The 18,337-nt window shown below is 49.0% G+C and overlaps 32 non-coding genes across 32 annotated transcripts; all 32 read right to left on the bottom strand.

Annotated features, from left to right (window-relative positions):
* Positions 1-335: 335 nt before the first annotated feature.
* Positions 336-448, bottom strand: LOC142371079 (U5 spliceosomal RNA). Its single transcript, XR_012767960.1, has one exon. It is a non-coding gene; the product is annotated as a U5 spliceosomal RNA (small nuclear RNA).
* A 596-nt stretch (positions 449-1,044) lies between these two features.
* LOC142374693 (5S ribosomal RNA) lies at positions 1,045-1,163 on the bottom strand. The gene has a single exon (XR_012768779.1). It is a non-coding gene; the product is annotated as a 5S ribosomal RNA (ribosomal RNA).
* A 364-nt stretch (positions 1,164-1,527) lies between these two features.
* On the bottom strand, positions 1,528-1,718 carry LOC142369458 (U2 spliceosomal RNA). Its single transcript, XR_012767614.1, has one exon. It is a non-coding gene; the product is annotated as a U2 spliceosomal RNA (small nuclear RNA).
* Positions 1,719-2,020: 302 nt separating this feature from the next.
* Positions 2,021-2,133, bottom strand: LOC142371074 (U5 spliceosomal RNA). Its single transcript, XR_012767959.1, has one exon. It is a non-coding gene; the product is annotated as a U5 spliceosomal RNA (small nuclear RNA).
* Positions 2,134-2,729: 596 nt separating this feature from the next.
* Positions 2,730-2,848, bottom strand: LOC142374690 (5S ribosomal RNA). Its single transcript, XR_012768778.1, has one exon. It is a non-coding gene; the product is annotated as a 5S ribosomal RNA (ribosomal RNA).
* Positions 2,849-3,212: 364 nt separating this feature from the next.
* On the bottom strand, positions 3,213-3,403 carry LOC142369451 (U2 spliceosomal RNA). Its single transcript, XR_012767613.1, has one exon. It is a non-coding gene; the product is annotated as a U2 spliceosomal RNA (small nuclear RNA).
* A 302-nt stretch (positions 3,404-3,705) lies between these two features.
* Positions 3,706-3,818, bottom strand: LOC142371059 (U5 spliceosomal RNA). Its single transcript, XR_012767957.1, has one exon. It is a non-coding gene; the product is annotated as a U5 spliceosomal RNA (small nuclear RNA).
* Positions 3,819-4,414: 596 nt separating this feature from the next.
* LOC142374686 (5S ribosomal RNA) lies at positions 4,415-4,533 on the bottom strand. Its single transcript, XR_012768777.1, has one exon. It is a non-coding gene; the product is annotated as a 5S ribosomal RNA (ribosomal RNA).
* Positions 4,534-4,897: 364 nt separating this feature from the next.
* LOC142369444 (U2 spliceosomal RNA) lies at positions 4,898-5,088 on the bottom strand. Its single transcript, XR_012767612.1, has one exon. It is a non-coding gene; the product is annotated as a U2 spliceosomal RNA (small nuclear RNA).
* Positions 5,089-5,390: 302 nt separating this feature from the next.
* Positions 5,391-5,503, bottom strand: LOC142371052 (U5 spliceosomal RNA). Its single transcript, XR_012767956.1, has one exon. It is a non-coding gene; the product is annotated as a U5 spliceosomal RNA (small nuclear RNA).
* A 596-nt stretch (positions 5,504-6,099) lies between these two features.
* Positions 6,100-6,218, bottom strand: LOC142374681 (5S ribosomal RNA). The gene has a single exon (XR_012768775.1). It is a non-coding gene; the product is annotated as a 5S ribosomal RNA (ribosomal RNA).
* A 364-nt stretch (positions 6,219-6,582) lies between these two features.
* On the bottom strand, positions 6,583-6,773 carry LOC142369438 (U2 spliceosomal RNA). Its single transcript, XR_012767611.1, has one exon. It is a non-coding gene; the product is annotated as a U2 spliceosomal RNA (small nuclear RNA).
* Positions 6,774-7,075: 302 nt separating this feature from the next.
* On the bottom strand, positions 7,076-7,188 carry LOC142371044 (U5 spliceosomal RNA). The gene has a single exon (XR_012767955.1). It is a non-coding gene; the product is annotated as a U5 spliceosomal RNA (small nuclear RNA).
* A 596-nt stretch (positions 7,189-7,784) lies between these two features.
* Positions 7,785-7,903, bottom strand: LOC142374678 (5S ribosomal RNA). Its single transcript, XR_012768773.1, has one exon. It is a non-coding gene; the product is annotated as a 5S ribosomal RNA (ribosomal RNA).
* Positions 7,904-8,267: 364 nt separating this feature from the next.
* LOC142369432 (U2 spliceosomal RNA) lies at positions 8,268-8,458 on the bottom strand. Its single transcript, XR_012767610.1, has one exon. It is a non-coding gene; the product is annotated as a U2 spliceosomal RNA (small nuclear RNA).
* Positions 8,459-8,760: 302 nt separating this feature from the next.
* On the bottom strand, positions 8,761-8,873 carry LOC142371038 (U5 spliceosomal RNA). The gene has a single exon (XR_012767954.1). It is a non-coding gene; the product is annotated as a U5 spliceosomal RNA (small nuclear RNA).
* A 596-nt stretch (positions 8,874-9,469) lies between these two features.
* Positions 9,470-9,588, bottom strand: LOC142374673 (5S ribosomal RNA). The gene has a single exon (XR_012768772.1). It is a non-coding gene; the product is annotated as a 5S ribosomal RNA (ribosomal RNA).
* Positions 9,589-9,952: 364 nt separating this feature from the next.
* Positions 9,953-10,143, bottom strand: LOC142369426 (U2 spliceosomal RNA). The gene has a single exon (XR_012767608.1). It is a non-coding gene; the product is annotated as a U2 spliceosomal RNA (small nuclear RNA).
* Positions 10,144-10,445: 302 nt separating this feature from the next.
* LOC142371033 (U5 spliceosomal RNA) lies at positions 10,446-10,558 on the bottom strand. Its single transcript, XR_012767953.1, has one exon. It is a non-coding gene; the product is annotated as a U5 spliceosomal RNA (small nuclear RNA).
* Positions 10,559-11,154: 596 nt separating this feature from the next.
* Positions 11,155-11,273, bottom strand: LOC142374662 (5S ribosomal RNA). Its single transcript, XR_012768771.1, has one exon. It is a non-coding gene; the product is annotated as a 5S ribosomal RNA (ribosomal RNA).
* A 364-nt stretch (positions 11,274-11,637) lies between these two features.
* LOC142369421 (U2 spliceosomal RNA) lies at positions 11,638-11,828 on the bottom strand. Its single transcript, XR_012767607.1, has one exon. It is a non-coding gene; the product is annotated as a U2 spliceosomal RNA (small nuclear RNA).
* A 302-nt stretch (positions 11,829-12,130) lies between these two features.
* LOC142371027 (U5 spliceosomal RNA) lies at positions 12,131-12,243 on the bottom strand. The gene has a single exon (XR_012767952.1). It is a non-coding gene; the product is annotated as a U5 spliceosomal RNA (small nuclear RNA).
* A 596-nt stretch (positions 12,244-12,839) lies between these two features.
* LOC142374651 (5S ribosomal RNA) lies at positions 12,840-12,958 on the bottom strand. The gene has a single exon (XR_012768770.1). It is a non-coding gene; the product is annotated as a 5S ribosomal RNA (ribosomal RNA).
* Positions 12,959-13,322: 364 nt separating this feature from the next.
* On the bottom strand, positions 13,323-13,513 carry LOC142369414 (U2 spliceosomal RNA). Its single transcript, XR_012767606.1, has one exon. It is a non-coding gene; the product is annotated as a U2 spliceosomal RNA (small nuclear RNA).
* Positions 13,514-13,815: 302 nt separating this feature from the next.
* LOC142371023 (U5 spliceosomal RNA) lies at positions 13,816-13,928 on the bottom strand. Its single transcript, XR_012767951.1, has one exon. It is a non-coding gene; the product is annotated as a U5 spliceosomal RNA (small nuclear RNA).
* Positions 13,929-14,524: 596 nt separating this feature from the next.
* On the bottom strand, positions 14,525-14,643 carry LOC142374641 (5S ribosomal RNA). The gene has a single exon (XR_012768764.1). It is a non-coding gene; the product is annotated as a 5S ribosomal RNA (ribosomal RNA).
* A 364-nt stretch (positions 14,644-15,007) lies between these two features.
* On the bottom strand, positions 15,008-15,198 carry LOC142369402 (U2 spliceosomal RNA). Its single transcript, XR_012767604.1, has one exon. It is a non-coding gene; the product is annotated as a U2 spliceosomal RNA (small nuclear RNA).
* Positions 15,199-15,500: 302 nt separating this feature from the next.
* On the bottom strand, positions 15,501-15,613 carry LOC142370791 (U5 spliceosomal RNA). Its single transcript, XR_012767885.1, has one exon. It is a non-coding gene; the product is annotated as a U5 spliceosomal RNA (small nuclear RNA).
* Positions 15,614-16,209: 596 nt separating this feature from the next.
* LOC142374630 (5S ribosomal RNA) lies at positions 16,210-16,328 on the bottom strand. The gene has a single exon (XR_012768760.1). It is a non-coding gene; the product is annotated as a 5S ribosomal RNA (ribosomal RNA).
* A 364-nt stretch (positions 16,329-16,692) lies between these two features.
* LOC142369397 (U2 spliceosomal RNA) lies at positions 16,693-16,883 on the bottom strand. The gene has a single exon (XR_012767603.1). It is a non-coding gene; the product is annotated as a U2 spliceosomal RNA (small nuclear RNA).
* Positions 16,884-17,185: 302 nt separating this feature from the next.
* On the bottom strand, positions 17,186-17,298 carry LOC142370788 (U5 spliceosomal RNA). Its single transcript, XR_012767884.1, has one exon. It is a non-coding gene; the product is annotated as a U5 spliceosomal RNA (small nuclear RNA).
* Positions 17,299-17,894: 596 nt separating this feature from the next.
* Positions 17,895-18,013, bottom strand: LOC142374624 (5S ribosomal RNA). Its single transcript, XR_012768758.1, has one exon. It is a non-coding gene; the product is annotated as a 5S ribosomal RNA (ribosomal RNA).
* Between the last annotated feature and the right edge of the window lie 324 nt (positions 18,014-18,337).

The following is an 18,337-nucleotide window of genomic DNA, read 5'->3' as shown; positions in this document are numbered from 1 at the left end:
TACTTGATCTTAGCCAAAAGGCCGAGAAGCGATAACCCTCCACTGTTTCACGTCCGAGGGCCCTTCCTGGCACAATGCGCACTTGTGGCGGTGCTCTTTTTTCGCCTACAAAGCGTCACTTTGCACCTCCGCCCACCCGCTGCAGTGAGCACTCTTCAGCCGTTTCAGATGGTACAACTTTGCACTCCCGCCCGCTCCACTGAGCACCATTCAAACAACAATTTAGCGCCTCCAGCTTTGAACATGGGCACGGTCTCAACACATAGGGTGACTCTACTCCGAGAAGTCACTCGGCACAGCAAGAAGATTTCCTTTGCACAGACAGAATGGGCTTCACCCGCAAAGGTAAAGCCTTCCAAAAATAGAAACAACTCATTAATGTTGCTCTCCACGGAAGTCTTTAGTAAAAGGCGAAAGACTTGTACGTTATGAAGAGAAACCAGAGTACGAGTATTTGACACTGCGGGAGCAGTGCATCAGGCCAGTTGGCATAGCCACCTTCCCCATGGTGAGCTTTGCTTGGTTGAGACACTTGCTCCTCGGCCGACCAGGTAGGAACAATCGGGCCCTATTCAGTGGCTGCTTTGTCTTTTACTCTGTGCAAAAGACTAGGGGTCTTGAGGCTTTGTTCTGACCGCTCATTTGGTGTAGAGGTTTTTTTCAAGCAATTCTCCCAGTTGGCCCAATCCCAGAGCCATCTCAAAGTGGAGTTCACTTTCACTCTCTTTTCGCAGACTAAAAGCCAGAGTTTTATCTCAGAAGCTAAGCAGAGTCGGGCCTGGTTAGTACTTGGATGGGAGACCGCCTGCGAATACCAGGTGCTGTAAGCCTTTTGGCTTCTCCAGGCGCATGCAGTTTGACTGCGTCAAATGCAAAGGCAGTCCCTGTTTGACTTTTTGGAACTGCTCCTTTGTCAGGACAAAGTTAAATGTATGAGGATCAAAGGCAACCATGACCTGGGACATCTCAGCAGATCCAGGATCAGCAAGATGGATCACAGGGTGATCATCAGATGTTTCAACAAAAGACATGCAGAGAGAAAAATGCTTACAGCACCTGGTATTCCCAAGCGGTCTCCCATCCAAGTACTAACCAGGCCCGACCCTGCTTGGCTTCCGAGATCGGACGAGATCGGGCGTGTTCAGGGCGGTGTGGCCGTAAGCCACAGTCCCTGTGACAAATATGTGTTATATAGGTGCTGGAACCATACGTTTCCCCTATTTTACCAGAGAGTCGGCTTGAGAGGCTGATGTTGAGCCTGCACATCGACTTCCCTGATGTGATTGTTCTCTGCAGCTGAAAATGGGACTCTCAGATAACTTAGTGTGTGTCTGTCAAGCTCCTCTGTTCCCTGTGTGTTGTTTTGTGTTCATGGTCATACAGAGAAACCAGGGAAGCTCAATCCCACGACATGCTCATAAGCTGCGTCTTTTCTAAACATTATAGTTCTATGTTAGAAGTCAGAATACAACGGCTCCCTGAAACTACCACCCTGTACCGCTGGTTTTGTTATTTCACAAGAGTTGGGAAGAGTGCACCGTTCCCGGCGGCACCGCAGTACCGGGTCGATGCGTGGAGTGAACGGAGCAAGCCCCTTTGTCAACCCCTGTGCCTAAAAATCCATTTAATATGTAGTCCTCATATAGAGGACGTATCAGATATTAAACTGATAAGAACAGATACTACACTTGATCTTAGCCAAAAGGCCGAGAAGCGATAACCCTCCACTGTTTCACGTCCGAGGGCCCTTCCTGGCACAATGCGCACTTGTGGCGGTGCTCTTTTTTCGCCTACAAAGCGTCACTTTGCACCTCCGCCCACCCGCTGCAGTGAGCACTCTTCAGCCGTTTCAGATGGTACAACTTTGCACTCCCGCCCGCTCCACTGAGCACCATTCAAACAACAATTTAGCGCCTCCAGCTTTGAACATGGGCACGGTCTCAACACATAGGGTGACTCTACTCCGAGAAGTCACTCGGCACAGCAAGAAGATTTCCTTTGCACAGACAGAATGGGCTTCACCCGCAAAGGTAAAGCCTTCCAAAAATAGAAACAACTCATTAATGTTGCTCTCCACGGAAGTCTTTAGTAAAAGGCGAAAGACTTGTACGTTATGAAGAGAAACCAGAGTACGAGTATTTGACACTGCGGGAGCAGTGCATCAGGCCAGTTGGCATAGCCACCTTCCCCATGGTGAGCTTTGCTTGGTTGAGACACTTGCTCCTCGGCCGACCAGGTAGGAACAATCGGGCCCTATTCAGTGGCTGCTTTGTCTTTTACTCTGTGCAAAAGACTAGGGGTCTTGAGGCTTTGTTCTGACCGCTCATTTGGTGTAGAGGTTTTTTTCAAGCAATTCTCCCAGTTGGCCCAATCCCAGAGCCATCTCAAAGTGGAGTTCACTTTCACTCTCTTTTCGCAGACTAAAAGCCAGAGTTTTATCTCAGAAGCTAAGCAGAGTCGGGCCTGGTTAGTACTTGGATGGGAGACCGCCTGCGAATACCAGGTGCTGTAAGCCTTTTGGCTTCTCCAGGCGCATGCAGTTTGACTGCGTCAAATGCAAAGGCAGTCCCTGTTTGACTTTTTGGAACTGCTCCTTTGTCAGGACAAAGTTAAATGTATGAGGATCAAAGGCAACCATGACCTGGGACATCTCAGCAGATCCAGGATCAGCAAGATGGATCACAGGGTGATCATCAGATGTTTCAACAAAAGACATGCAGAGAGAAAAATGCTTACAGCACCTGGTATTCCCAAGCGGTCTCCCATCCAAGTACTAACCAGGCCCGACCCTGCTTGGCTTCCGAGATCGGACGAGATCGGGCGTGTTCAGGGCGGTGTGGCCGTAAGCCACAGTCCCTGTGACAAATATGTGTTATATAGGTGCTGGAACCATACGTTTCCCCTATTTTACCAGAGAGTCGGCTTGAGAGGCTGATGTTGAGCCTGCACATCGACTTCCCTGATGTGATTGTTCTCTGCAGCTGAAAATGGGACTCTCAGATAACTTAGTGTGTGTCTGTCAAGCTCCTCTGTTCCCTGTGTGTTGTTTTGTGTTCATGGTCATACAGAGAAACCAGGGAAGCTCAATCCCACGACATGCTCATAAGCTGCGTCTTTTCTAAACATTATAGTTCTATGTTAGAAGTCAGAATACAACGGCTCCCTGAAACTACCACCCTGTACCGCTGGTTTTGTTATTTCACAAGAGTTGGGAAGAGTGCACCGTTCCCGGCGGCACCGCAGTACCGGGTCGATGCGTGGAGTGAACGGAGCAAGCCCCTTTGTCAACCCCTGTGCCTAAAAATCCATTTAATATGTAGTCCTCATATAGAGGACGTATCAGATATTAAACTGATAAGAACAGATACTACACTTGATCTTAGCCAAAAGGCCGAGAAGCGATAACCCTCCACTGTTTCACGTCCGAGGGCCCTTCCTGGCACAATGCGCACTTGTGGCGGTGCTCTTTTTTCGCCTACAAAGCGTCACTTTGCACCTCCGCCCACCCGCTGCAGTGAGCACTCTTCAGCCGTTTCAGATGGTACAACTTTGCACTCCCGCCCGCTCCACTGAGCACCATTCAAACAACAATTTAGCGCCTCCAGCTTTGAACATGGGCACGGTCTCAACACATAGGGTGACTCTACTCCGAGAAGTCACTCGGCACAGCAAGAAGATTTCCTTTGCACAGACAGAATGGGCTTCACCCGCAAAGGTAAAGCCTTCCAAAAATAGAAACAACTCATTAATGTTGCTCTCCACGGAAGTCTTTAGTAAAAGGCGAAAGACTTGTACGTTATGAAGAGAAACCAGAGTACGAGTATTTGACACTGCGGGAGCAGTGCATCAGGCCAGTTGGCATAGCCACCTTCCCCATGGTGAGCTTTGCTTGGTTGAGACACTTGCTCCTCGGCCGACCAGGTAGGAACAATCGGGCCCTATTCAGTGGCTGCTTTGTCTTTTACTCTGTGCAAAAGACTAGGGGTCTTGAGGCTTTGTTCTGACCGCTCATTTGGTGTAGAGGTTTTTTTCAAGCAATTCTCCCAGTTGGCCCAATCCCAGAGCCATCTCAAAGTGGAGTTCACTTTCACTCTCTTTTCGCAGACTAAAAGCCAGAGTTTTATCTCAGAAGCTAAGCAGAGTCGGGCCTGGTTAGTACTTGGATGGGAGACCGCCTGCGAATACCAGGTGCTGTAAGCCTTTTGGCTTCTCCAGGCGCATGCAGTTTGACTGCGTCAAATGCAAAGGCAGTCCCTGTTTGACTTTTTGGAACTGCTCCTTTGTCAGGACAAAGTTAAATGTATGAGGATCAAAGGCAACCATGACCTGGGACATCTCAGCAGATCCAGGATCAGCAAGATGGATCACAGGGTGATCATCAGATGTTTCAACAAAAGACATGCAGAGAGAAAAATGCTTACAGCACCTGGTATTCCCAAGCGGTCTCCCATCCAAGTACTAACCAGGCCCGACCCTGCTTGGCTTCCGAGATCGGACGAGATCGGGCGTGTTCAGGGCGGTGTGGCCGTAAGCCACAGTCCCTGTGACAAATATGTGTTATATAGGTGCTGGAACCATACGTTTCCCCTATTTTACCAGAGAGTCGGCTTGAGAGGCTGATGTTGAGCCTGCACATCGACTTCCCTGATGTGATTGTTCTCTGCAGCTGAAAATGGGACTCTCAGATAACTTAGTGTGTGTCTGTCAAGCTCCTCTGTTCCCTGTGTGTTGTTTTGTGTTCATGGTCATACAGAGAAACCAGGGAAGCTCAATCCCACGACATGCTCATAAGCTGCGTCTTTTCTAAACATTATAGTTCTATGTTAGAAGTCAGAATACAACGGCTCCCTGAAACTACCACCCTGTACCGCTGGTTTTGTTATTTCACAAGAGTTGGGAAGAGTGCACCGTTCCCGGCGGCACCGCAGTACCGGGTCGATGCGTGGAGTGAACGGAGCAAGCCCCTTTGTCAACCCCTGTGCCTAAAAATCCATTTAATATGTAGTCCTCATATAGAGGACGTATCAGATATTAAACTGATAAGAACAGATACTACACTTGATCTTAGCCAAAAGGCCGAGAAGCGATAACCCTCCACTGTTTCACGTCCGAGGGCCCTTCCTGGCACAATGCGCACTTGTGGCGGTGCTCTTTTTTCGCCTACAAAGCGTCACTTTGCACCTCCGCCCACCCGCTGCAGTGAGCACTCTTCAGCCGTTTCAGATGGTACAACTTTGCACTCCCGCCCGCTCCACTGAGCACCATTCAAACAACAATTTAGCGCCTCCAGCTTTGAACATGGGCACGGTCTCAACACATAGGGTGACTCTACTCCGAGAAGTCACTCGGCACAGCAAGAAGATTTCCTTTGCACAGACAGAATGGGCTTCACCCGCAAAGGTAAAGCCTTCCAAAAATAGAAACAACTCATTAATGTTGCTCTCCACGGAAGTCTTTAGTAAAAGGCGAAAGACTTGTACGTTATGAAGAGAAACCAGAGTACGAGTATTTGACACTGCGGGAGCAGTGCATCAGGCCAGTTGGCATAGCCACCTTCCCCATGGTGAGCTTTGCTTGGTTGAGACACTTGCTCCTCGGCCGACCAGGTAGGAACAATCGGGCCCTATTCAGTGGCTGCTTTGTCTTTTACTCTGTGCAAAAGACTAGGGGTCTTGAGGCTTTGTTCTGACCGCTCATTTGGTGTAGAGGTTTTTTTCAAGCAATTCTCCCAGTTGGCCCAATCCCAGAGCCATCTCAAAGTGGAGTTCACTTTCACTCTCTTTTCGCAGACTAAAAGCCAGAGTTTTATCTCAGAAGCTAAGCAGAGTCGGGCCTGGTTAGTACTTGGATGGGAGACCGCCTGCGAATACCAGGTGCTGTAAGCCTTTTGGCTTCTCCAGGCGCATGCAGTTTGACTGCGTCAAATGCAAAGGCAGTCCCTGTTTGACTTTTTGGAACTGCTCCTTTGTCAGGACAAAGTTAAATGTATGAGGATCAAAGGCAACCATGACCTGGGACATCTCAGCAGATCCAGGATCAGCAAGATGGATCACAGGGTGATCATCAGATGTTTCAACAAAAGACATGCAGAGAGAAAAATGCTTACAGCACCTGGTATTCCCAAGCGGTCTCCCATCCAAGTACTAACCAGGCCCGACCCTGCTTGGCTTCCGAGATCGGACGAGATCGGGCGTGTTCAGGGCGGTGTGGCCGTAAGCCACAGTCCCTGTGACAAATATGTGTTATATAGGTGCTGGAACCATACGTTTCCCCTATTTTACCAGAGAGTCGGCTTGAGAGGCTGATGTTGAGCCTGCACATCGACTTCCCTGATGTGATTGTTCTCTGCAGCTGAAAATGGGACTCTCAGATAACTTAGTGTGTGTCTGTCAAGCTCCTCTGTTCCCTGTGTGTTGTTTTGTGTTCATGGTCATACAGAGAAACCAGGGAAGCTCAATCCCACGACATGCTCATAAGCTGCGTCTTTTCTAAACATTATAGTTCTATGTTAGAAGTCAGAATACAACGGCTCCCTGAAACTACCACCCTGTACCGCTGGTTTTGTTATTTCACAAGAGTTGGGAAGAGTGCACCGTTCCCGGCGGCACCGCAGTACCGGGTCGATGCGTGGAGTGAACGGAGCAAGCCCCTTTGTCAACCCCTGTGCCTAAAAATCCATTTAATATGTAGTCCTCATATAGAGGACGTATCAGATATTAAACTGATAAGAACAGATACTACACTTGATCTTAGCCAAAAGGCCGAGAAGCGATAACCCTCCACTGTTTCACGTCCGAGGGCCCTTCCTGGCACAATGCGCACTTGTGGCGGTGCTCTTTTTTCGCCTACAAAGCGTCACTTTGCACCTCCGCCCACCCGCTGCAGTGAGCACTCTTCAGCCGTTTCAGATGGTACAACTTTGCACTCCCGCCCGCTCCACTGAGCACCATTCAAACAACAATTTAGCGCCTCCAGCTTTGAACATGGGCACGGTCTCAACACATAGGGTGACTCTACTCCGAGAAGTCACTCGGCACAGCAAGAAGATTTCCTTTGCACAGACAGAATGGGCTTCACCCGCAAAGGTAAAGCCTTCCAAAAATAGAAACAACTCATTAATGTTGCTCTCCACGGAAGTCTTTAGTAAAAGGCGAAAGACTTGTACGTTATGAAGAGAAACCAGAGTACGAGTATTTGACACTGCGGGAGCAGTGCATCAGGCCAGTTGGCATAGCCACCTTCCCCATGGTGAGCTTTGCTTGGTTGAGACACTTGCTCCTCGGCCGACCAGGTAGGAACAATCGGGCCCTATTCAGTGGCTGCTTTGTCTTTTACTCTGTGCAAAAGACTAGGGGTCTTGAGGCTTTGTTCTGACCGCTCATTTGGTGTAGAGGTTTTTTTCAAGCAATTCTCCCAGTTGGCCCAATCCCAGAGCCATCTCAAAGTGGAGTTCACTTTCACTCTCTTTTCGCAGACTAAAAGCCAGAGTTTTATCTCAGAAGCTAAGCAGAGTCGGGCCTGGTTAGTACTTGGATGGGAGACCGCCTGCGAATACCAGGTGCTGTAAGCCTTTTGGCTTCTCCAGGCGCATGCAGTTTGACTGCGTCAAATGCAAAGGCAGTCCCTGTTTGACTTTTTGGAACTGCTCCTTTGTCAGGACAAAGTTAAATGTATGAGGATCAAAGGCAACCATGACCTGGGACATCTCAGCAGATCCAGGATCAGCAAGATGGATCACAGGGTGATCATCAGATGTTTCAACAAAAGACATGCAGAGAGAAAAATGCTTACAGCACCTGGTATTCCCAAGCGGTCTCCCATCCAAGTACTAACCAGGCCCGACCCTGCTTGGCTTCCGAGATCGGACGAGATCGGGCGTGTTCAGGGCGGTGTGGCCGTAAGCCACAGTCCCTGTGACAAATATGTGTTATATAGGTGCTGGAACCATACGTTTCCCCTATTTTACCAGAGAGTCGGCTTGAGAGGCTGATGTTGAGCCTGCACATCGACTTCCCTGATGTGATTGTTCTCTGCAGCTGAAAATGGGACTCTCAGATAACTTAGTGTGTGTCTGTCAAGCTCCTCTGTTCCCTGTGTGTTGTTTTGTGTTCATGGTCATACAGAGAAACCAGGGAAGCTCAATCCCACGACATGCTCATAAGCTGCGTCTTTTCTAAACATTATAGTTCTATGTTAGAAGTCAGAATACAACGGCTCCCTGAAACTACCACCCTGTACCGCTGGTTTTGTTATTTCACAAGAGTTGGGAAGAGTGCACCGTTCCCGGCGGCACCGCAGTACCGGGTCGATGCGTGGAGTGAACGGAGCAAGCCCCTTTGTCAACCCCTGTGCCTAAAAATCCATTTAATATGTAGTCCTCATATAGAGGACGTATCAGATATTAAACTGATAAGAACAGATACTACACTTGATCTTAGCCAAAAGGCCGAGAAGCGATAACCCTCCACTGTTTCACGTCCGAGGGCCCTTCCTGGCACAATGCGCACTTGTGGCGGTGCTCTTTTTTCGCCTACAAAGCGTCACTTTGCACCTCCGCCCACCCGCTGCAGTGAGCACTCTTCAGCCGTTTCAGATGGTACAACTTTGCACTCCCGCCCGCTCCACTGAGCACCATTCAAACAACAATTTAGCGCCTCCAGCTTTGAACATGGGCACGGTCTCAACACATAGGGTGACTCTACTCCGAGAAGTCACTCGGCACAGCAAGAAGATTTCCTTTGCACAGACAGAATGGGCTTCACCCGCAAAGGTAAAGCCTTCCAAAAATAGAAACAACTCATTAATGTTGCTCTCCACGGAAGTCTTTAGTAAAAGGCGAAAGACTTGTACGTTATGAAGAGAAACCAGAGTACGAGTATTTGACACTGCGGGAGCAGTGCATCAGGCCAGTTGGCATAGCCACCTTCCCCATGGTGAGCTTTGCTTGGTTGAGACACTTGCTCCTCGGCCGACCAGGTAGGAACAATCGGGCCCTATTCAGTGGCTGCTTTGTCTTTTACTCTGTGCAAAAGACTAGGGGTCTTGAGGCTTTGTTCTGACCGCTCATTTGGTGTAGAGGTTTTTTTCAAGCAATTCTCCCAGTTGGCCCAATCCCAGAGCCATCTCAAAGTGGAGTTCACTTTCACTCTCTTTTCGCAGACTAAAAGCCAGAGTTTTATCTCAGAAGCTAAGCAGAGTCGGGCCTGGTTAGTACTTGGATGGGAGACCGCCTGCGAATACCAGGTGCTGTAAGCCTTTTGGCTTCTCCAGGCGCATGCAGTTTGACTGCGTCAAATGCAAAGGCAGTCCCTGTTTGACTTTTTGGAACTGCTCCTTTGTCAGGACAAAGTTAAATGTATGAGGATCAAAGGCAACCATGACCTGGGACATCTCAGCAGATCCAGGATCAGCAAGATGGATCACAGGGTGATCATCAGATGTTTCAACAAAAGACATGCAGAGAGAAAAATGCTTACAGCACCTGGTATTCCCAAGCGGTCTCCCATCCAAGTACTAACCAGGCCCGACCCTGCTTGGCTTCCGAGATCGGACGAGATCGGGCGTGTTCAGGGCGGTGTGGCCGTAAGCCACAGTCCCTGTGACAAATATGTGTTATATAGGTGCTGGAACCATACGTTTCCCCTATTTTACCAGAGAGTCGGCTTGAGAGGCTGATGTTGAGCCTGCACATCGACTTCCCTGATGTGATTGTTCTCTGCAGCTGAAAATGGGACTCTCAGATAACTTAGTGTGTGTCTGTCAAGCTCCTCTGTTCCCTGTGTGTTGTTTTGTGTTCATGGTCATACAGAGAAACCAGGGAAGCTCAATCCCACGACATGCTCATAAGCTGCGTCTTTTCTAAACATTATAGTTCTATGTTAGAAGTCAGAATACAACGGCTCCCTGAAACTACCACCCTGTACCGCTGGTTTTGTTATTTCACAAGAGTTGGGAAGAGTGCACCGTTCCCGGCGGCACCGCAGTACCGGGTCGATGCGTGGAGTGAACGGAGCAAGCCCCTTTGTCAACCCCTGTGCCTAAAAATCCATTTAATATGTAGTCCTCATATAGAGGACGTATCAGATATTAAACTGATAAGAACAGATACTACACTTGATCTTAGCCAAAAGGCCGAGAAGCGATAACCCTCCACTGTTTCACGTCCGAGGGCCCTTCCTGGCACAATGCGCACTTGTGGCGGTGCTCTTTTTTCGCCTACAAAGCGTCACTTTGCACCTCCGCCCACCCGCTGCAGTGAGCACTCTTCAGCCGTTTCAGATGGTACAACTTTGCACTCCCGCCCGCTCCACTGAGCACCATTCAAACAACAATTTAGCGCCTCCAGCTTTGAACATGGGCACGGTCTCAACACATAGGGTGACTCTACTCCGAGAAGTCACTCGGCACAGCAAGAAGATTTCCTTTGCACAGACAGAATGGGCTTCACCCGCAAAGGTAAAGCCTTCCAAAAATAGAAACAACTCATTAATGTTGCTCTCCACGGAAGTCTTTAGTAAAAGGCGAAAGACTTGTACGTTATGAAGAGAAACCAGAGTACGAGTATTTGACACTGCGGGAGCAGTGCATCAGGCCAGTTGGCATAGCCACCTTCCCCATGGTGAGCTTTGCTTGGTTGAGACACTTGCTCCTCGGCCGACCAGGTAGGAACAATCGGGCCCTATTCAGTGGCTGCTTTGTCTTTTACTCTGTGCAAAAGACTAGGGGTCTTGAGGCTTTGTTCTGACCGCTCATTTGGTGTAGAGGTTTTTTTCAAGCAATTCTCCCAGTTGGCCCAATCCCAGAGCCATCTCAAAGTGGAGTTCACTTTCACTCTCTTTTCGCAGACTAAAAGCCAGAGTTTTATCTCAGAAGCTAAGCAGAGTCGGGCCTGGTTAGTACTTGGATGGGAGACCGCCTGCGAATACCAGGTGCTGTAAGCCTTTTGGCTTCTCCAGGCGCATGCAGTTTGACTGCGTCAAATGCAAAGGCAGTCCCTGTTTGACTTTTTGGAACTGCTCCTTTGTCAGGACAAAGTTAAATGTATGAGGATCAAAGGCAACCATGACCTGGGACATCTCAGCAGATCCAGGATCAGCAAGATGGATCACAGGGTGATCATCAGATGTTTCAACAAAAGACATGCAGAGAGAAAAATGCTTACAGCACCTGGTATTCCCAAGCGGTCTCCCATCCAAGTACTAACCAGGCCCGACCCTGCTTGGCTTCCGAGATCGGACGAGATCGGGCGTGTTCAGGGCGGTGTGGCCGTAAGCCACAGTCCCTGTGACAAATATGTGTTATATAGGTGCTGGAACCATACGTTTCCCCTATTTTACCAGAGAGTCGGCTTGAGAGGCTGATGTTGAGCCTGCACATCGACTTCCCTGATGTGATTGTTCTCTGCAGCTGAAAATGGGACTCTCAGATAACTTAGTGTGTGTCTGTCAAGCTCCTCTGTTCCCTGTGTGTTGTTTTGTGTTCATGGTCATACAGAGAAACCAGGGAAGCTCAATCCCACGACATGCTCATAAGCTGCGTCTTTTCTAAACATTATAGTTCTATGTTAGAAGTCAGAATACAACGGCTCCCTGAAACTACCACCCTGTACCGCTGGTTTTGTTATTTCACAAGAGTTGGGAAGAGTGCACCGTTCCCGGCGGCACCGCAGTACCGGGTCGATGCGTGGAGTGAACGGAGCAAGCCCCTTTGTCAACCCCTGTGCCTAAAAATCCATTTAATATGTAGTCCTCATATAGAGGACGTATCAGATATTAAACTGATAAGAACAGATACTACACTTGATCTTAGCCAAAAGGCCGAGAAGCGATAACCCTCCACTGTTTCACGTCCGAGGGCCCTTCCTGGCACAATGCGCACTTGTGGCGGTGCTCTTTTTTCGCCTACAAAGCGTCACTTTGCACCTCCGCCCACCCGCTGCAGTGAGCACTCTTCAGCCGTTTCAGATGGTACAACTTTGCACTCCCGCCCGCTCCACTGAGCACCATTCAAACAACAATTTAGCGCCTCCAGCTTTGAACATGGGCACGGTCTCAACACATAGGGTGACTCTACTCCGAGAAGTCACTCGGCACAGCAAGAAGATTTCCTTTGCACAGACAGAATGGGCTTCACCCGCAAAGGTAAAGCCTTCCAAAAATAGAAACAACTCATTAATGTTGCTCTCCACGGAAGTCTTTAGTAAAAGGCGAAAGACTTGTACGTTATGAAGAGAAACCAGAGTACGAGTATTTGACACTGCGGGAGCAGTGCATCAGGCCAGTTGGCATAGCCACCTTCCCCATGGTGAGCTTTGCTTGGTTGAGACACTTGCTCCTCGGCCGACCAGGTAGGAACAATCGGGCCCTATTCAGTGGCTGCTTTGTCTTTTACTCTGTGCAAAAGACTAGGGGTCTTGAGGCTTTGTTCTGACCGCTCATTTGGTGTAGAGGTTTTTTTCAAGCAATTCTCCCAGTTGGCCCAATCCCAGAGCCATCTCAAAGTGGAGTTCACTTTCACTCTCTTTTCGCAGACTAAAAGCCAGAGTTTTATCTCAGAAGCTAAGCAGAGTCGGGCCTGGTTAGTACTTGGATGGGAGACCGCCTGCGAATACCAGGTGCTGTAAGCCTTTTGGCTTCTCCAGGCGCATGCAGTTTGACTGCGTCAAATGCAAAGGCAGTCCCTGTTTGACTTTTTGGAACTGCTCCTTTGTCAGGACAAAGTTAAATGTATGAGGATCAAAGGCAACCATGACCTGGGACATCTCAGCAGATCCAGGATCAGCAAGATGGATCACAGGGTGATCATCAGATGTTTCAACAAAAGACATGCAGAGAGAAAAATGCTTACAGCACCTGGTATTCCCAAGCGGTCTCCCATCCAAGTACTAACCAGGCCCGACCCTGCTTGGCTTCCGAGATCGGACGAGATCGGGCGTGTTCAGGGCGGTGTGGCCGTAAGCCACAGTCCCTGTGACAAATATGTGTTATATAGGTGCTGGAACCATACGTTTCCCCTATTTTACCAGAGAGTCGGCTTGAGAGGCTGATGTTGAGCCTGCACATCGACTTCCCTGATGTGATTGTTCTCTGCAGCTGAAAATGGGACTCTCAGATAACTTAGTGTGTGTCTGTCAAGCTCCTCTGTTCCCTGTGTGTTGTTTTGTGTTCATGGTCATACAGAGAAACCAGGGAAGCTCAATCCCACGACATGCTCATAAGCTGCGTCTTTTCTAAACATTATAGTTCTATGTTAGAAGTCAGAATACAACGGCTCCCTGAAACTACCACCCTGTACCGCTGGTTTTGTTATTTCACAAGAGTTGGGAAGAGTGCACCGTTCCCGGCGGCACCGCAGTACCGGGTCGATGCGTGGAGTGAACGGAGCAAGCCCCTTTGTCAACCCCTGTGCCTAAAAATCCATTTAATATGTAGTCCTCATATAGAGGACGTATCAGATATTAAACTGATAAGAACAGATACTACACTTGATCTTAGCCAAAAGGCCGAGAAGCGATAACCCTCCACTGTTTCACGTCCGAGGGCCCTTCCTGGCACAATGCGCACTTGTGGCGGTGCTCTTTTTTCGCCTACAAAGCGTCACTTTGCACCTCCGCCCACCCGCTGCAGTGAGCACTCTTCAGCCGTTTCAGATGGTACAACTTTGCACTCCCGCCCGCTCCACTGAGCACCATTCAAACAACAATTTAGCGCCTCCAGCTTTGAACATGGGCACGGTCTCAACACATAGGGTGACTCTACTCCGAGAAGTCACTCGGCACAGCAAGAAGATTTCCTTTGCACAGACAGAATGGGCTTCACCCGCAAAGGTAAAGCCTTCCAAAAATAGAAACAACTCATTAATGTTGCTCTCCACGGAAGTCTTTAGTAAAAGGCGAAAGACTTGTACGTTATGAAGAGAAACCAGAGTACGAGTATTTGACACTGCGGGAGCAGTGCATCAGGCCAGTTGGCATAGCCACCTTCCCCATGGTGAGCTTTGCTTGGTTGAGACACTTGCTCCTCGGCCGACCAGGTAGGAACAATCGGGCCCTATTCAGTGGCTGCTTTGTCTTTTACTCTGTGCAAAAGACTAGGGGTCTTGAGGCTTTGTTCTGACCGCTCATTTGGTGTAGAGGTTTTTTTCAAGCAATTCTCCCAGTTGGCCCAATCCCAGAGCCATCTCAAAGTGGAGTTCACTTTCACTCTCTTTTCGCAGACTAAAAGCCAGAGTTTTATCTCAGAAGCTAAGCAGAGTCGGGCCTGGTTAGTACTTGGATGGGAGACCGCCTGCGAATACCAGGTGCTGTAAGCCTTTTGGCTTCTCCAGGCGCATGCAGTTTGACTGCGTCAAATGCAAAGGCAGTCCCTGTTTGACTTTTTGGAACTGCTCCTTTGTCAGGACAAAGTTAAATGTATGAGGATCAAAGGCAACCATGACCTGGGACATCTCAGCAGATCCAGGATCAGCAAGATGGATCACAGGGTGATCATCAGATGTTTCAACAAAAGACATGCAGAGAGAAAAATGCTTACAGCACCTGGTATTCCCAAGCGGTCTCCCATCCAAGTACTAACCAGGCCCGACCCTGCTTGGCTTCCGAGATCGGACGAGATCGGGCGTGTTCAGGGCGGTGTGGCCGTAAGCCACAGTCCCTGTGACAAATATGTGTTATATAGGTGCTGGAACCATACGTTTCCCCTATTTTACCAGAGAGTCGGCTTGAGAGGCTGATGTTGAGCCTGCACATCGACTTCCCTGATGTGATTGTTCTCTGCAGCTGAAAATGGGACTCTCAGATAACTTAGTGTGTGTCTGTCAAGCTCCTCTGTTCCCTGTGTGTTGTTTTGTGTTCATGGTCATACAGAGAAACCAGGGAAGCTCAATCCCACGACATGCTCATAAGCTGCGTCTTTTCTAAACATTATAGTTCTATGTTAGAAGTCAGAATACAACGGCTCCCTGAAACTACCACCCTGTACCGCTGGTTTTGTTATTTCACAAGAGTTGGGAAGAGTGCACCGTTCCCGGCGGCACCGCAGTACCGGGTCGATGCGTGGAGTGAACGGAGCAAGCCCCTTTGTCAACCCCTGTGCCTAAAAATCCATTTAATATGTAGTCCTCATATAGAGGACGTATCAGATATTAAACTGATAAGAACAGATACTACACTTGATCTTAGCCAAAAGGCCGAGAAGCGATAACCCTCCACTGTTTCACGTCCGAGGGCCCTTCCTGGCACAATGCGCACTTGTGGCGGTGCTCTTTTTTCGCCTACAAAGCGTCACTTTGCACCTCCGCCCACCCGCTGCAGTGAGCACTCTTCAGCCGTTTCAGATGGTACAACTTTGCACTCCCGCCCGCTCCACTGAGCACCATTCAAACAACAATTTAGCGCCTCCAGCTTTGAACATGGGCACGGTCTCAACACATAGGGTGACTCTACTCCGAGAAGTCACTCGGCACAGCAAGAAGATTTCCTTTGCACAGACAGAATGGGCTTCACCCGCAAAGGTAAAGCCTTCCAAAAATAGAAACAACTCATTAATGTTGCTCTCCACGGAAGTCTTTAGTAAAAGGCGAAAGACTTGTACGTTATGAAGAGAAACCAGAGTATGAGTATTTGACACTGCGGGAGCAGTGCATCAGGCCAGTTGGCATAGCCACCTTCCCCATGGTGAGCTTTGCTTGGTTGAGACACTTGCTCCTCGGCCGACCAGGTAGGAACAATCGGGCCCTATTCAGTGGCTGCTTTGTCTTTTACTCTGTGCAAAAGACTAGGGGTCTTGAGGCTTTGTTCTGACCGCTCATTTGGTGTAGAGGTTTTTTTCAAGCAATTCTCCCAGTTGGCCCAATCCCAGAGCCATCTCAAAGTGGAGTTCACTTTCACTCTCTTTTCGCAGACTAAAAGCCAGAGTTTTATCTCAGAAGCTAAGCAGAGTCGGGCCTGGTTAGTACTTGGATGGGAGACCGCCTGCGAATACCAGGTGCTGTAAGCCTTTTGGCTTCTCCAGGCGCATGCAGTTTGACTGCGTCAAATGCAAAGGCAGTCCCTGTTTGACTTTTTGGAACTGCTCCTTTGTCAGGACAAAGTTAAATGTATGAGGATCAAAGGCAACCATGACCTGGGACATCTCAGCAGATCCAGGATCAGCAAGATGGATCACAGGGTGATCATCAGATGTTTCAACAAAAGACATGCAGAGAGAAAAATGCTTACAGCACCTGGTATTCCCAAGCGGTCTCCCATCCAAGTACTAACCAGGCCCGACCCTGCTTGGCTTCCGAGATCGGACGAGATCGGGCGTGTTCAGGGCGGTGTGGCCGTAAGCCACAGTCCCTGTGACAAATATGTGTTATATAGGTGCTGGAACCATACGTTTCCCCTATTTTACCAGAGAGTCGGCTTGAGAGGCTGATGTTGAGCCTGCACATCGACTTCCCTGATGTGATTGTTCTCTGCAGCTGAAAATGGGACTCTCAGATAACTTAGTGTGTGTCTGTCAAGCTCCTCTGTTCCCTGTGTGTTGTTTTGTGTTCATGGTCATACAGAGAAACCAGGGAAGCTCAATCCCACGACATGCTCATAAGCTGCGTCTTTTCTAAACATTATAGTTCTATGTTAGAAGTCAGAATACAACGGCTCCCTGAAACTACCACCCTGTACCGCTGGTTTTGTTATTTCACAAGAGTTGGGAAGAGTGCACCGTTCCCGGCGGCACCGCAGTACCGGGTCGATGCGTGGAGTGAACGGAGCAAGCCCCTTTGTCAACCCCTGTGCCTAAAAATCCATTTAATATGTAGTCCTCATATAGAGGACGTATCAGATATTAAACTGATAAGAACAGATACTACACTTGATCTTAGCCAAAAGGCCGAGAAGCGATAACCCTCCACTGTTTCACGTCCGAGGGCCCTTCCTGGCACAATGCGCACTTGTGGCGGTGCTCTTTTTTCGCCTACAAAGCGTCACTTTGCACCTCCGCCCACCCGCTGCAGTGAGCACTCTTCAGCCGTTTCAGATGGTACAACTTTGCACTCCCGCCCGCTCCACTGAGCACCATTCAAACAACAATTTAGCGCCTCCAGCTTTGAACATGGGCACGGTCTCAACACATAGGGTGACTCTACTCCGAGAAGTCACTCGGCACAGCAAGAAGATTTCCTTTGCACAGACAGAATGGGCTTCACCCGCAAAGGTAAAGCCTTCCAAAAATAGAAACAACTCATTAATGTTGCTCTCCACGGAAGTCTTTAGTAAAAGGCGAAAGACTTGTACGTTATGAAGAGAAACCAGAGTATGAGTATTTGACACTGCGGGAGCAGTGCATCAGGCCAGTTGGCATAGCCACCTTCCCCATGGTGAGCTTTGCTTGGTTGAGACACTTGCTCCTCGGCCGACCAGGTAGGAACAATCGGGCCCTATTCAGTGGCTGCTTTGTCTTTTACTCTGTGCAAAAGACTAGGGGTCTTGAGGCTTTGTTCTGACCGCTCATTTGGTGTAGAGGTTTTTTTCAAGCAATTCTCCCAGTTGGCCCAATCCCAGAGCCATCTCAAAGTGGAGTTCACTTTCACTCTCTTTTCGCAGACTAAAAGCCAGAGTTTTATCTCAGAAGCTAAGCAGAGTCGGGCCTGGTTAGTACTTGGATGGGAGACCGCCTGCGAATACCAGGTGCTGTAAGCCTTTTGGCTTCTCCAGGCGCATGCAGTTTGACTGCGTCAAATGCAAAGGCAGTCCCTGTTTGACTTTTTGGAACTGCTCCTTTGTCAGGACAAAGTTAAATGTATGAGGATCAAAGGCAACCATGACCTGGGACATCTCAGCAGATCCAGGATCAGCAAGATGGATCACAGGGTGATCATCAGATGTTTCAACAAAAGACATGCAGAGAGAAAAATGCTTACAGCACCTGGTATTCCCAAGCGGTCTCCCATCCAAGTACTAACCAGGCCCGACCCTGCTTGGCTTCCGAGATCGGACGAGATCGGGCGTGTTCAGGGCGGTGTGGCCGTAAGCCACAGTCCCTGTGACAAATATGTGTTATATAGGTGCTGGAACCATACGTTTCCCCTATTTTACCAGAGAGTCGGCTTGAGAGGCTGATGTTGAGCCTGCACATCGACTTCCCTGATGTGATTGTTCTCTGCAGCTGAAAATGGGACTCTCAGATAACTTAGTGTGTGTCTGTCAAGCTCCTCTGTTCCCTGTGTGTTGTTTTGTGTTCATGGTCATACAGAGAAACCAGGGAAGCTCAATCCCACGACATGCTCATAAGCTGCGTCTTTTCTAAACATTATAGTTCTATGTTAGAAGTCAGAATACAACGGCTCCCTGAAACTA

This window comes from Odontesthes bonariensis, chromosome 2 (genome assembly GCF_027942865.1).
Source record: "Odontesthes bonariensis isolate fOdoBon6 chromosome 2, fOdoBon6.hap1, whole genome shotgun sequence".
Taxonomy (NCBI): Eukaryota; Metazoa; Chordata; class Actinopteri; order Atheriniformes; family Atherinopsidae; genus Odontesthes; species Odontesthes bonariensis.
This window is presented reverse-complemented; position numbering and strand designations above follow the sequence as displayed.